The sequence below is a fragment of the Lissotriton helveticus genome, chromosome 6, assembly GCF_964261635.1.
Source record: "Lissotriton helveticus chromosome 6, aLisHel1.1, whole genome shotgun sequence".
In the NCBI taxonomy this organism is placed as follows: Eukaryota; Metazoa; Chordata; class Amphibia; order Caudata; family Salamandridae; genus Lissotriton; species Lissotriton helveticus.
The window spans coordinates 1,453,788,274-1,453,803,898 of record NC_136067.1 but is presented as its reverse complement, the minus strand read 5'-3'; positions in this window follow the sequence as shown (position 1 = coordinate 1,453,803,898).

The following is a 15,625-nucleotide window of genomic DNA, read 5'->3' as shown; positions in this document are numbered from 1 at the left end:
CTTTTACACCCTTTTCGATTTCCCCACTGTCTCCATCTTCCTCTGCACCTGTCCTTGTCCCTATTTCGATCTGTTTTACTGCCGATTAGAATTCACTAATGTTGGGAAGATGGGTTTTTACAGTTGGGAACCGCCAAATGTTTCCGCACTTATATTCCGGACCTTATGTGTACCAAAGTGACCAAAGCGACCCCTCTGGGGGATAATTATGGGAACCAGGTTGTAAACTTTTGTGTACCATGTTGTCCTATGAGTTAATTTTGTATAAAAGGAGCGATCCACAGAACCAATTTGAAGCAGTCTCCCCAAGTTGCACGTGTTGTACTTGTCGTGACTTCTGTGTTCCCTGCAGTAATAAACCTTGAATCTTTGACGCCCAAGGAAGTGTCCCGTGTCTCTGTAGTTTGTGCGCCGAAACAGGTATCCCATGAAGGTTATAGGTGTTGTTCCCTGGCACCGCTGGTACTGTTAAAAGTCCAGTCCTTCAGTTGGCGCCCAACGTGGGGCGACTTCAGCGGTACCGGTCCGGTCCAAAGCCTGATGATCGTGAGGAACTTCGTGTGAAATCTCCGAGGGAAGGTGCACCCCGCTTCATCGATCCTGTTATCGAAATAAGTGGCCCGAAGTTTTTCCCTGCGAAGATTCCCGCCTCCTGACGGCTGCGACGGACCGATGCCCTGACTGTCGACCTGTCTTCGACGCCCGGCGTAGACCTTATGTACAAGCGAGACGATAGACGGGCCTTCCTGGTGACGCCATTGAAGTTCTGAGTTAAGTATTTGTGGGTCGCTCCCAGTCCTTAGTAGTGGTTCTAGCTTTTGAAAGCTTTGTGGTTAGCCTTTAAGGCTTTGTGGTTAGCTCTCCGAGCTTTGTAATAGCCTTAAGGCTTTGTTGTATTGCATGGTTCCATTGCATTTGTGGTTCTTAGTATTGGTTCTTAGTATTATTTGACAGTTGCAATTGCCAAAAACCGAGGGTTTTGACTTACACGAGGTTTCATTGCTTCGGTAATCCTTGAAGTTTGATACTAGGTTAGTGTGCACGATGCCTAGCCATAGTGATTTGTTTCGTATTTTCAAATGTTGCGCAATGGATTCCCGGTTGGAGGACTCGTGTCCGATACCTCCAGTTGGAACTCCGATACATGATCTATATAGTCGACATGGGGTGGGTCCTATAATCTATAATGATTACTGGGTCCGCTATACAAAGAAAGACGGTGACCTTAGCTGGCCACCACACGGAACTTTTGAACTTTCGATTTTAGATAATCTTGAGGCTAAATTATTTTTAAAGAAAGCTAGGCCAGCTATGTTTGATTCCTTTCGGATATGGCGTAAAGAGGCCAAACAGAAAGAAATCAAACAACTTAAAAAGGATAAAAAGCAAGAGTTTGTTCCGATAATGCAAGCTATAAAAGAATGTAGACAAGACAAAGAAGAAAAAGATATGGAAATCGCTACTAGATTGCATCACATGAAAATAGATAAATGTTACCCAGTCTTACCGAATAATCTAGAAAAGAAAGAAGAAGATTTAAAGGAGGATTCCTTGCTATCATACTTGATGAAATCACCACCTCCTTATGTACAGGGTGCTACTGCTCCTGTAGCTCCTCCTATAGCTCCTCCTGTTGTTCCTCTTGTTGCTCCAGCGGCTGCGGGCCAGCCCGCTGTTAACCCTACGTTTGTTCCACCACCTGTCCTCGTTCCTACTGCTCCTGTACCTGTACCTTTGCAGACTGTTGTTTCTGCTACTCCGACTATCTTGTCCGTTCCTACTATGCCTTCCTTCACCTCTAGTGTTGTTGCTCCTGTTTTTCTTTCTCCTTCTGTTCGTAAGCGTGTTCCTAACTCTGTTGCTACCCTTTATTCACCTCTTTCTGGTCCGTTATTTTCGTCTGATTCATCTGAAACTCCTCAGAGACGGAGTCAGATCCCTAGTGGTAGGGAGAAAGAGACGTTAGTAACAATGGCACATAGGTGGATAAGACATCCTGCTAATTACACTCCACGTGTAGTCTTTGATACGTTTTCTCAGTTTAATGAGCCTACGCAGAGATTCGTATTTGAGGAAATGTGTAACTTTTTGAGAGAAGAATGGTACAATAATGATGTAGATGATGTACCGTCCGACATAATTGAACTTCAAAGTCACTTTTCGAACGGTATGATTATAGGAGACGATGTACGACGTGCAGTGGAACGCTTATTAGCATTCAGACCCACAGCACATTCTCGGGTGACATTAGATGATACCACTGAGAACTGGAAAGCGGTTCCTGGTCAGTATCCCATGAGAGAAGTTCCGCCACTGTGGGTGCCTGGTGATCCTAATGCGAACCCTGTGGTGCTACCGCATTTTCGAAGGGTGTGGATACATCTTCCATGGAAACGATCGGAAGTTTTGCAAGTGAAGCAATCCTTACCCGATCCGCGTAAAAATCCGGCTGGTTATTATAAGGAGTTATCACAACTGATAGAAGCTTCTATTATGAATATTGCCGACATCGACATGTTGTTTGGCAATGTTGTACCGCAACCAGTTTGGGCTAAAATTCGTCAAGCCAATCACGCAGCTGAATTAGGGGGTGATTGGGCTGCACTGCTAGCAGCTGATGCATTACAAGTCGGTGGGGCTAAACCTGAACAGTTGATCTTGGATTTGCCTCAGAGAATCATTACGCTCATGAAAACTCTCATGCCAGCGATGAAGGTGAACTGGGATAAGTTATCAGCTTGTAAGCAAAAGAAAGACGAGAGTGTCTCAGATTTCTTTACAAGGTTTGAGGAAGCGTTTGTCGACCACAGCGGCCAGGACATGGGCGCTGAGGGAGGCCAGCGGTTATTCATTGACAAATTCGTGTCGAATTTGTTGCCTGAACTAAGCAACAAACTAAAGAATTCAGAAAGTGCGTGGGCAGTTTCAACCCCTGCGCAAATACTAGCAACGGCTCAGTATTATGAGAATAGGGAAAAGGAAGAAAGTGATCGTGTAGAAAAGAAAACTAAGGAGCTCAAAACGAAGGTTTTGTTGCAGCAAGCATACCCTCCACGATCAAACCAAAATGATGCACAACAGCAGTATCGACCACGAGCACAGCTCGATAGAACACAGCCGCGCTCTGACAACTTTGATCCCAGATCTTCACTTGGGTATAATCAGTGCGCATATTGTAGGAAAGAGGGACACCTAAAATATGATTGTCTTGCTTTACGGGACCGTCTGAATGGTGTGTCAACACGAGGAAATCGTGGCGGTGGTCCTCAGCAGGCACCACGTGGTAGAGGTCGTGGTTCATCCCACAATCAGATTGATCGTCATCAAAATCAATCGGATGCAAATAATTATTTTGACCAGCGAAATGCGGGGTCAGTTCGATCTGCACAGTATAATGTTGATGATTATTATATAGACCACGAGACTGTTGTAAATGACCACTACTAGGACAGCCAACGACAAAGAGAGGGAGTAGTGTCAGTTCCGGTCGATCAGAGTGGGCCTTACGTTGCAGTGACTACATCGGGTGTAGTTGAGCCTTTTCTGTTAGACACTGGTGCGACGAAAAGTTCCATCATGCATTCAAAACTCCCTGGCGCACCTTTGTCTGGCTTAACGAATGTTTCCGTCGGATTCTCTGGCGCCCCTGTTAGTAACCCAGTCTCTAACCCTTTGCCTCTTATGATTGGATCTCGTGAGCTAACGGCTCCACTGATTCTATCTACAGGTTGTGGTGAAAATCTTTTGGGCCTGGATTTGTTGAAACGATTATATGCAACATTGTATTGTTCCCCTGAAGGAGTGGAGCTTACATTGGGAAGGAGAGTGATCTCTCCCATGTATTTATCGGTTGATAAATTCCCACCGGAATTGAATTCCCTCCCTGCGTCCTTATGGGCCACAGGTCCCAATGACGTGGGCCTGTTAGACATTCCACCCTATGTGATTCAATTAAAACCAAATGCGCGATTACCGCGTTTACCTCAATATCGTATTTCTCTTGAGGGCGAACGAGCGCTGTTAGAAATCGTTCATGATCTCATTGGAAAAGGTGTTGTTGAAGAAACTCGTGGAAACGTGTGCAATAGCCCTGTATTACCAATTCTGAAACGAACTGACCCAACTAAACCTCCTGTGTATCGTTTTGTTATAGATTTGAGAGAGGTAAACAAAATAGTGGTTCCGCAATTTCCTGTGGTCCCTGACATTACGGCTTTATTAACAATGATTCCGGCATCTGCCTCCTGGTTCACAGTGATCGATCTAAAGAATGCTTTCTTTAGCATTCCGATTGCAGAGGAAAGCAGAGACCTGTTCGGATTCTCATTAGGAGGTCGCAGTTTTAGGCTAAAACGCGCTCCACAGGGTTACTGTGAGAGTCCGTCAATCTACAGCCAAGCACTTAAAGGACAGCTTGATGCCTTTGTATTGCCTAAAGGTGCAGCTTTGATTCAATACATTGACGATCTTTTAGTGGCAGCTGATACAGAAGCTATTTGCAAAACGGCTACAGTATCATTATTGCACTATCTACATGACTTGCACCACAAGGTATCACCTTCAAAGCTACAGTATTGTTGCCAAGAAGTTACCTATCTAGGTCACTTATTGTCAAGAGAAGGGAGAAGGTTGACCCCAGAGAGAATTGCAGCGATTTCCCGAATGACTGTGCCAAAAACCCAAAGAGATGTTCGTGCCTTTTTAGGTATTACGTCCTACTGCAGACAATGGATTCCAAATTTTTCATTGTTGGCGAAACCATTGATAGCCCTTACGTGCAAGGATGTTTCATCCCCAGTACCTTGGTCTGAAGAATGTCAGAAAAGTTTTTCTGAATTGCGTGATGCGCTGTGTTCGGCTCCTGTGTTGGGTACCCCTGACTACAGTAAGCCGTTTACACTATACGTTCACGAGAGGGATGGTTGCGCGTTGAGTGTTTTGACACAATCTTTTGGTGGTAAGCAACGCCCATGTGCCTACTTTTCTTCGACTTTAGACCCAGTAGCAAGAGCCTTGCCAAGTTGCTTAAGGGCAACAGCGGCAGCTGCGGCGTCCATTCGACAGTCTGCAGGTCTAGTCATGGATAATATGCTCACGGTAATGGTTCCGCATGCAGTCGACACTCTATTGAACCGAACGAAAACTCAACATCTGACAAGTGCAAGATTGTCTGGATATGAGTTGACATTGCTGGCCAGTCATATACGGATAAAACGATGTAATGTGTTGAATCCAGCAACATTGCTGCCGATCGACGCAGAATCAAGTGGTGAAGCAGTACATGACTGCTATCTCAAAACTGAAGAGGAAACCAAGGGTCGCATTGACCTAAAAGATACTCCATTGACAAATCCCGATGGTACTTTGTATGTGGATGGTTCTTGTTTCAAGTTGCCGAACGGTGATGTGACGACTGCGTATGCTGTAGTTACATTGAGAACGATTGTGGAAAGTGCAAGATTAAATCAAAATTCGGCTCAGGCTGCTGAGCTAATTGCTTTGACGAGAGCGTGTGTATTGTCTAAAGATAAACGGGTGAATGTGTTTACAGATAGCCAGTATGCATTTGGTGTGGCACATAGTTTTGGACGACTGTGGAGAGAGAGAGGATTCCTTACGTCACATGGTACGAAGATTCAGCATGGCCAGCTTGTAAATGATCTTTTGGATGCACTTACGTTACCTAAGCAAGTGGCGATTGTTAAATGTAGTGCGCATCGTAAAGTGATGGATGATGTTGGTCGTGGTAATGCGTTTGCGGATGAGACTGCTAAGGAGACTGCCCGGAACCTTAGCACTCGAATGTATGTGACGAGTTCGGTTAGGTGGCCTGCAGAATCAAGTATGTGTGAGAACACTATCGAGAGTGTGAAAGCAATTCAGAATGAGGCCACCGAGACTGAAAAGACGAAGTGGAAAGAAAGTACGGGAAAGTTGGATGCGAATGGTTGTTGGATTGACTTATCGGAACAGAAAAGATGGATGTTGCCTGATGCGTATGTGCTGGCTATTGTGACTATGGCACATGGGTTAGCACATATTAGCGCGAAAGGTATCTGTAAATTGCTGTTTCCTGTGTGGAAGAATGATGGTATTACGAAATGTGCTGAACGCTTGGTTAAGAATTGTATGGTATGTATGTTGTACAATCCTGGTAAGGGAACCCCAACTCCTCCTGGTAGTTTTGCTCCCCCGTCATGCCCCTTTGAGGTGATCCAATTGGACTTCATCCATATGGAACGATGCAATAACCTAAAATACGTTTTAGTTGTTGTTTGCGCATTCTCCCGATGGATTGAGGCCTATCCTCTCAAAGACAATACTGCTTTGTCCACTGCGAAAATCCTACTGAAGGAGTACTTCCCTCGGTATGGAATGCCTAGAATTGTGTGGTCAGACAACGGAAGTGAGTTTGTGGGGAGTGTGATGAAGAGTGTGTGCAAGGGCCTCGGAATTAATCAAAAATTCCATAGTGCCAATCATCCTCAGTCAGCTGGTTTGGTTGAAGGGTACAATGGCACCCTTAAACTAAAACTAGCAAAGATTCAGGCTACGACAGGTCTTTCGTGGCCCGACGCTTTACCCTTAGCATTACTGTCAACAAGGGCAACTGTACACTCCCGAGTAGGGCTCAGTCCCTATGAAATAGTGTTCGGTCGTCCTGCCAATGTTTGGGGGATCCCTAGACCGGGTGCCTTTTGTGAACTTGAGTATCCAATGTTAATCGATTATCTTTATGACTTGACTGCTAAACTGAGGTTAATTCACCAACAGGTTCACGAAGCTTTGCCGACACAGACGGAGGGTCCAGGCCACCAGCTCCAGCCCGGAGATTGGGTGGTAACGCGAAATTTTTCGCGCAAGAACAATTTGGATCCCAGGTTCACTGGACCCTATCAGGTCCTCCTTGCCACGAGAACTGCAGTTCGTCTCGAGGGGCGGAAGAATTGGGTGCATGCCACCCATACCAAGAAAGTCCCCATTCCGTTGCCAGCAGACTCGTGGGTAAGGAAAGGCATTGCATCAACTGAAACCGAAGGATTGCCGGCGTTTGTACCTTTCAGCGACGCACAACCTGTCAGAGAATCCTCAGTGCAGCAAAAAGGCATTATTGAACACTTGTCATCAGAAGACTCAAGACCAGAACATTCAGCTGATCAACAGGGCGTTGTCCCTTCAATGGATCTTTTGTTTAACGAACAGACACGTCCTGGGAAAACCCGATATTTTTTAAGATCCAGCACTAAAGACTAATAAAAAACCCCGTTCTGTCCCTTGACAAGTGCATTATCCCGTTTTCCATGATCAGTTTGAACACTCATACCATTGTAATTATTTTGTATATATTCATTGAGCTTCGTTCCTTACACTTTTTGTTTCCACAGCTGAGAGACATTTGTTTTTATACATATATATATATATATATTTGTGAAATAAAGGCCGTAGGGCCGCGCGTGTACTTCCTCCTGGTTAGTAGGTCTTGACGCTAGGTTAAAGACCGTCGATTCCTGGGAACTCCTAGGAATTGACTATTGCTACACAGAACGAAGTGCGTCAAGAAACGTTGCGGACGGTCATAGGGAATGGCATTTTTGAAGCTGATGGACTTGGAAAAAGCTCAAGCACAAAGATTCAAGCTGCAGCAACTCAGTCGTACCAAATGTTTTGTGTTCCAAATATTTGTACTGTTTGTGACTGGTTCTGCGTTATTAGCGGGTGGAGTGTATTACACAATGTCTTACTTCTTGCCTTCTACTATACCTACTCCTACCCCTAATCTTAAACTCATCTCCACTGACTCTCCTCATTCTTTTCACATCTTACCTGAACACGAGCAGGCTAGACGTGCAGAATTCCGCAACAATTCCTTTATTCAACTCCTTCATCAGCATCAGTTAGTGGTTAACACTACTAATTGTTGGGTGTGTGGGTTGATGCCACATACTACGGATAAGGGAATTCCATATCTGGTGTTACCGTATAGCTCCCAAGGGTCTGCTCGAGCATTTCAAACAATGTTTCGAAGCGCACTGGGTTTCCACCCCATTCGAGAACCACGTTCCCCTTACTCTGGTCCTACCTCGTACCAAAAATCTTTGTCTATAGCTATAGAGGATTTAGATAGCGATATCTATGATCCCTCGCTTATCCCTGAAGAAGAGGTACAAGCCTATAGGGTCCTAAGTAGAGGCGAATATAGTGTGTTCACTGGTGAAAAACAGCTTAAAAGCTCGCCTCCGATATGGGTCGTACCCCACATTGGTAATTTTTGTTTAATAGGTCGCGGCCGTAGATCGAAAGCCCGACTTGGAGAGAGTGCTTGCACTGAAAATTATATTTTGCCAATGGTCTCGTCCCCTGTGTTTTTGGCTGCCAAGGGTACATACTTTATTTGTCATGATCGTGCGTATGCATGGTTGCCCTCTGACTTCATGGGCTCATGTTTTATCGCAAACTTGTTGCCTCCGACGTTTACTGTAGATGCAGATTATCACAAAACTAGAGTTGTGAGGGGCGTAATTAGCGAAGAGGATACTGCCGGTCAAGAGGCAGGAGACTTTTTCAAGGGTTTCCTCCCATTTTGGGGACCTATGGTTAATAGTAGGAACCTAAGACAGTTGACTCGAGTGGTAGAATCGACAGCTAATATTACTGCCAGTGCCTTTGGTAATATCACCACAGAACTTCAGGCGGATAGACTTATGACGTTACAAAACCGTATGGTTTTAGATGTGATCTTAGCAGATCGAGGTGGGGTATGTAAGGTGATCCATTCGAGCTGCTGTATTTTCATTCCTGATAACGCTCCGACTGTCTATCAAGCCATCTCGAAGTTGCATAAGATCTCCAAATCCATACACGTGGATGTAGGGGATTGGACGCTACTTGGATGGTTTTGGGGCCTAATGTCGACTTGGGGTTGGAAAATTCTGACGATCATTGGAGTCGTTGTAGTGTTCCTGTTCACTTGTTGCCTTTGCATGCAGTGCGGTCCTGCCTTATGTGGCCTCTGTGCTACAACGTGTATGAGACAGCCACCTGTTACCAAAGGGTCTCGGTTGGACAGAGCTATGCTACAGCAACATCTCGAGGGTCTGATGAATATCGAATATGATTCCGACTAGTGCTTGCCTACATGAGGGCAAAAGGAGCGTCTGAGGTTCCGTGACAATTTTAAGTGATGTTTTTTGATTCGCACGAATATGGTCGAGTCTGGTATCTAAGAACCGCAAATGACGAGTTTAGTAAGTGTGCGCAGTTTCGCTGTGCTAACTTAAACCGTTCATTTGATATGTGGGTTTTTCATCTGTACCCACGGGTTCCATCTTAGATACGGCATCCATTTTGTCTCTTGCCCTCAAGTAGCCAGCGAACGGACACTGTCCGCTTCGTCACCCTGGGACTCTCAGGATATTTGTGGAAGACACATGTACTTTGTAAATATCTTTTACGATGAGGGGGATGATACTGTAAGGCAGATGGCCCCGCTCGAGGCTCATCTTGCCGTCCGGTTTATTGTCTCAGCCGTGCATCTCATTAGGCACGTCCCTTTGATGCCTGTATCTCGTGTTTCCCGATACCTCCCCTTTTACACCCTTTTCGATTTCCCCACTGTCTCCATCTTCCTCTGCACCTGTCCTTGTCCCTATTTCGATCTGTTTTACTGCCGATTAGAATTCACTAATGTTGGGAAGATGGGTTTTTACAGTTGGGAACCGCCAAATGTTTCCGCACTTATATTCCGGACCTTATGTGTACCAAAGTGACCAAAGCGACCCCTCTGGGGGATAATTATGGGAACCAGGTTGTAAACTTTTGTGTACCATGTTGTCCTATGAGTTAATTTTGTATAAAAGGAGCGATCCACAGAACCAATTTGAAGCAGTCTCCCCAAGTTGCACGTGTTGTACTTGTCGTGACTTCTGTGTTCCCTGCAGTAATAAACCTTGAATCTTTGACGCCCAAGGAAGTGTCCCGTGTCTCTGTAGTTTGTGCGCCGAAACAGGTATCCCATGAAGGTTATAGGTGTTGTTCCCTGGCACCGCTGGTACTGTTAAAAGTCCAGTCCTTCACCCTAAGCGAGGGCACAACACCTAAAACTGTCCCCAGGCCAACTTGGCCACTCAGGGGCTCAAACGCCCTTTGTCCAGCAGAGTAAGGGCTACAAGCTGCAAATGCAGCAATGCGCAGGGCGCAGGGGCACCACTTAAAAGTTGCAGCTGCCCACTAAGTGCTGGGCAGCTGGGGAAACTGAGCCTGGCACCAGCGTGCCTCCTGGCTCTCCTCTGGGGCTCCTAATAACCAGAATAAGGCAAACACGACATCGGAGCCACGCAGGCTCTGCAGTGAAAAACTGCCACCAACCACTTTGGGTCCCGGTGGGCTCTAAATACTCACAAATGCCCCAATTACACGTTGGGGCCACGGGGCTCTAAACAACCAAGAAATGCCCCCAAATACTTCTACAACATTGGAGCCACGGGGCTCTGAACACAATAATGCCCCTGGGTGTGTGGGAGCCTCGTGGGCTCTAACTATCACACTGCCCCCGACGTTGGAGCCTCGTGGGCTCTAAACACAAATTGCCCCATAGGTGCAGCTGCCCGCTATCAAGTGGGGCAGCTGAAAACAACCAATAAGCGCTGGCACAGGGAGCGGGCACCGGCAATATGCCCCGACACCCCCAACCACCTTTGAGCCCCACTCACCGGGGTTCTCTGTTGCAGCTCTCAGTTTCCTCCTTCTGTCAGCATGCGGGGTAGGCTCCCGCCGAACCTCAGGGTCCGCTTCCTCCCGCTTCAGTGCCGTGACACTTTTGGGCGGCCATAGGCTATATGCGGGGCTCTCCTCACCTCATGGGAGCCCTGTTTCTCTTCCTGGTTTCATCTGTGAGCCTGGGCACAGCTTCCTCCCGGCCGGGCTCGGCTTCTGGTATCCTCTGTTCACAGGAGCGCTGGGTGGGCTCCTGTCCGCTTCCTGTTTTCTAGCAAGCACTTCCGGGTCGCGCTAGGCAGCGGTCCGGAGGGGATTTCTCTCGCGGCTCAGGCTTCGGCGGTGCAACACGGGGTGGGCACCCGTGCAAGTGAAATGCAGAAATCTGTGCAAAGTCGCGGGGTGGGCATCCGCGCATAGAAAGAATTAAATAAGCGGGGTGCCATCCGTAATTAGGTAGGACAATTACACAGCCACAATGCAGGGTGGGCACCTGCGCACCACAAATACCCAGATGAGCGGCACAATGATCTTCAGGCACCACAGAACTCTTCTGGGAATGAAGATTTTAGCGCTTCCCAGGCGCTTGTAGAACAAAAAGTCCCAGGAAAGTCTTGGAAGGGAGGCAGGGGGGCAAAGGCTGGGCCCAGGGGCCAGCTCACAGGGCCCTCCAGGCAGGGGGGCAGTCCCCAGTGGCAGTACATCCTGGTACCCAGCAGCTGCAGGCCCCCCTCCAGATAGGATCAGTGAGAACCATTTGCATGGGTTCACAGCCCCTTTTTATACACATTTTTTCTTTGTCTGGAGCTGTAGGGCAAGGGGAGAACCTGTGGCAACTGGTTCTTGAGCACTTTGTTGTGCTCAGCCCCTCTCCCGATTCACAGGACAGGCTAGGGACATCAGACGCACCACAGGGGGCGGAGCCAGCATTGTGGAGGGAAGGCACAGCCCTATTTAGGTCCCAGGTGCACTCCTCCCTGCCATCAACATGCAGATCTCTCCATTCACCACCAGGGTTGACCCATCCTGACTCCTGGAGCCAGGCACACCAGCCAGCTCCAGCCAATCACAAGCCAGACAGTCAATTCACATTTACTACACAGACATGCCAACTTCTAGAAGTGGCACTTCTACACTAGACACATTAAATCTGCGCACACCGTCGCGCAGCATTGAAACTTACGAGTTCGCACATACCAAACTTGCCCCTGCACTCCCCACACATCAGGAACTATCATGGACACACACATTCCCCATGGATTCCTATGGGAGGGCAGGCCAATCTCACCACACGCACTCAGATTGCGCGCGCACTTTACACTGGGACACAGGGTTAAAGTGCGCAGAAGCCAAAAACAACTAGTATGAGGTCACATTTAAAAGCAAAACGTTTAGGGATAAACCTGCCAAAAGGGCCAAGTCCAACAAGAAGTATAATAGTTTGCAATTTAAATATTACACGCCACAAATGAATACACTCTTGCCCCTTAATTAATACCTGTAATTAATATGCGTCTTAATTGCATTCATTTTATCATAAAGGAAGGCGACTTGTCTGGCTCACCTTTGTGACCAACATTTTCCATGAACATCTCTACAGCAGCAGCTTAACCCACTGAGCTATCTAAGGAGCTCTTTGTGTGTTCGCATCATCTACTCTAGTAAACATGACATGCACCATGTGTGGTGGTTAAATGTCAGGCCTCTGCTATTGATCAACAATCATTGTTTTATGTGATCCTGCAGAAGCATAATTGTAGTTTTAATTTTATCTCCTACTTCCACTACTTACTCATTTATCCCTCTTACTGTACTGGGTCATCTACAGTTAGACGGATTTCAGCATTACTCTCACTTCAGAGGTGAATGGTATTCAGATGGATCTTTCCCTGCCGAAAGGAGGGGTGGGAATTAGGGTTTCCAAAACACAATGTTAGCCACTCAATGAGGACCATTAATTTGAGACTAACTCACAAGTTCGAGATCAGGTTCAAATACACCACTCTCAGGACCAGGCTTTAGAAATAAAGTATCGCAATGGGAAAACCCAACCTGCTAAAGAAGTTAAGTCTAACTAACACTATGCACACTAGGAGCTCTGCTACAGAAACACAAAATAAAGGAAGCAGAACATGATACTCTGAAAAGATTAGCTGATTCTTCCTGCAATGCATTTAAAATTAAATGAAAAATAGCACAGTTCACTGAAAAATCAGGACTCACTAATAGTCTCAGACAATTTATATAGTTTGGTTATTGAATTACTGATTCGAAATCAATACAGATAAGCAATCCCTTAAGCATTTAAGTCAGGAATATTACAGCATGTAGTACAAGACTACACATTTAGTCAGATATGCAAATCCAAAGAGGATGGTTTAAAACAGTCATCAGATAGAAGGTTACGGATTCCTACCACCATTAAAGGCAGTTGGATGGTTAATTTCTCTAACAGCATCCAAAAGTTCTAAAGCAAAAAGGTGCAAAATTCCACTAAGGGTGAGTCCATACGCATGGGTGAAAAAGGGAGAAATAAGGCACAACTCAATAGTTTGTCAAAGCAGAATTCCAGCTCAACTGCTTAAGGCAGCGTATAGGCAAAGGCAGTCTAAAATAAGAGATCAAGGATAGTTTATAAAATCATAGGAAAAGTATCCAGTCCTCTCTCATGGGAAAATATATCAGCTGTGGCTCTTGCAAAGAAATGAAAAAGCATGGCTTTGCCCTTCCCTTTGGGATTTCTTTTTTTATAGCCTTTATGCCACTTTAGTGATGTAGTATCAGTCCACTACTCAGTTTATTGCATGATTAATTTACGTATGAAACCATCAAATGTAATTAGTTATTCCTGCATGCCTTCTCATGCTGATCGTGAGAAAGAACTGGGCTTTCCGGGCTTCACAGGTTAGTCAACAGTAAGAAGCTTACATTGAATCATTCCATGACATCGGGTTATGGTTCCTTTTCCCACCAGACTATTTCATAGTGAACTCTATAGAACAAATAACGCAACACTTGAACAGAAATGCCAGGGAACAAGTGTACTGAGGACCCCCTGAATTCGGGACAAGATGGTGGTCTCCAGCGAGCACCGGCTCTCAGACGGCGACCATAGCTCTCATCGGGGATGTGGGAGAAGAGCGACGATTCCCTGAGAACAGCGGCTTCAGAGGACCCGGCTGCCCGCCTGGGGTGGTGCACTGGCGGTGGACTGGAGCCGTGAGCTGGACCTGCCTGGTTAATTGGTCGCCCAGCCTCCCCATAGACAGCGAGACATATCGCTGGGCGGTGGATCAGGCTTCCAGGTGAGGAGTCGGGGACAAATGGGCATGAGAGCGAGGACAAATGTGCACGAGAGTGGGCACAGGTGAAACTACCCGCGGGAGACTGTTTCCAGGCTCCCGGGAGGCCCCAGACCTGCAGTGATGATTGCTAATCTCCCGGCCCACAATGCCTGACTCTAAAATGGCGCCGGTCAGGTACCTCTATTATTGTTTGCTATCCCAGTGCCCAGACCTCCAGACGGGGCCTCACCAAGTAAAGTGATTCCAGACCGAACGTGTTGCCCATCAGCCTGAGTGGGGGACCTGGACCACTATTGAAGGAGCTGACAAATCCTTACCCATCCCTAGCGGCATGTAGGAAGGCCTCTGAACCGATCCCGTCAGTACAGGAGCTTAGGCCCCCCCATGAGAGCACTCCCAAGATGGCAACCATGACCGACTGAGCCACATTCATTGGAGAAGACCCGGCAAGAAGAGCACACTGGAACCACTGCAACGGATGACTCACCGCCTACGGAGCGCGGATACAAGCACTCGGCAGTGGTGTGAAGAGTGGAGCTCTGATGAAAAGAAGAAGGAAGGACCTTGCAGCAGCCTGATCGGGAAGAGCCGATCCGGTGAGCCAGACAGCTGTCTGGCGTGAGCGGAGAGGCAGGAGCAAACAAAGGAGAAGCGGACAGCAGTGGGGAGGCCAAGAGGGAGCTCCATGCGGCAGGCTAGAAACAGAGACGGAATAACTTTGAGCTGGCGGATTCCTGACCCTAATATGGCAGCCACAGCTCTATGAACACTGGCTCACCATACGTGTGCCAAATATCCTGCATTTCATGCACTAATCAAGGCAATCAGCATCTAGCTGTTTATCATATGTGCACTCCACAACTGCTCTCTCCATAACCACCGACAGACAGCATAATAACCCTCGGCCTCCCCAGACTCACTCTGAAGCACTGCTTGACAAGATGGCGGCATTACATGCATTACGGGAGCCTTCCTTCCTACAACCATGTACTAATCTCTAAATGCACGAGCGTCTGGTAAATCTGGCATATCTACCCTACGATGTCTACACTCTGCATCACTGCATCAGTAAATCATCGCAAGCAAACAAACTTTCCGTAGTGCGTTCAGGAGACTCGGGTCAGAACCTGGCCGAAGTCTAACTGGCGGCGGAGAATTTTTCCTGCCTAGATCAAATGTAGTATGATGGTGTGCTCGGCCCTCCTGGGAGTGAGCGGGAGGGTGAGGCACTTTGATGATGCCACCCGAACGGACACCTTGAATGTTGTACTTACTGCGGAGCCCGAGCAACATGGCTGATGCCCGGTGGAGCTGTTTAGGCAGTTATAGGGGAGTTTGGCTCTGGTTCACCCCCTCGGCCGTCACCTACCCAGCCGGACATTGGACATTGTTTTTCCTCATCTCCCTGTTGTGTTTTTCCTTCCCTTCCCCCGCCTCCTCCCTCCGTGATCCTGCGGCTGCCTCCACCTTTCCAGACTTTCTCTCATCGTATTCCGCCATCGATACACAGGATGTTTTTGGCTCGCTGGTCCCCAACCGGTTTGTCTATTTTTCACTTTGACTGCTTTGTACCCCTGAAGTACTTTCCCCCTTGCCGGTCTGCCTAC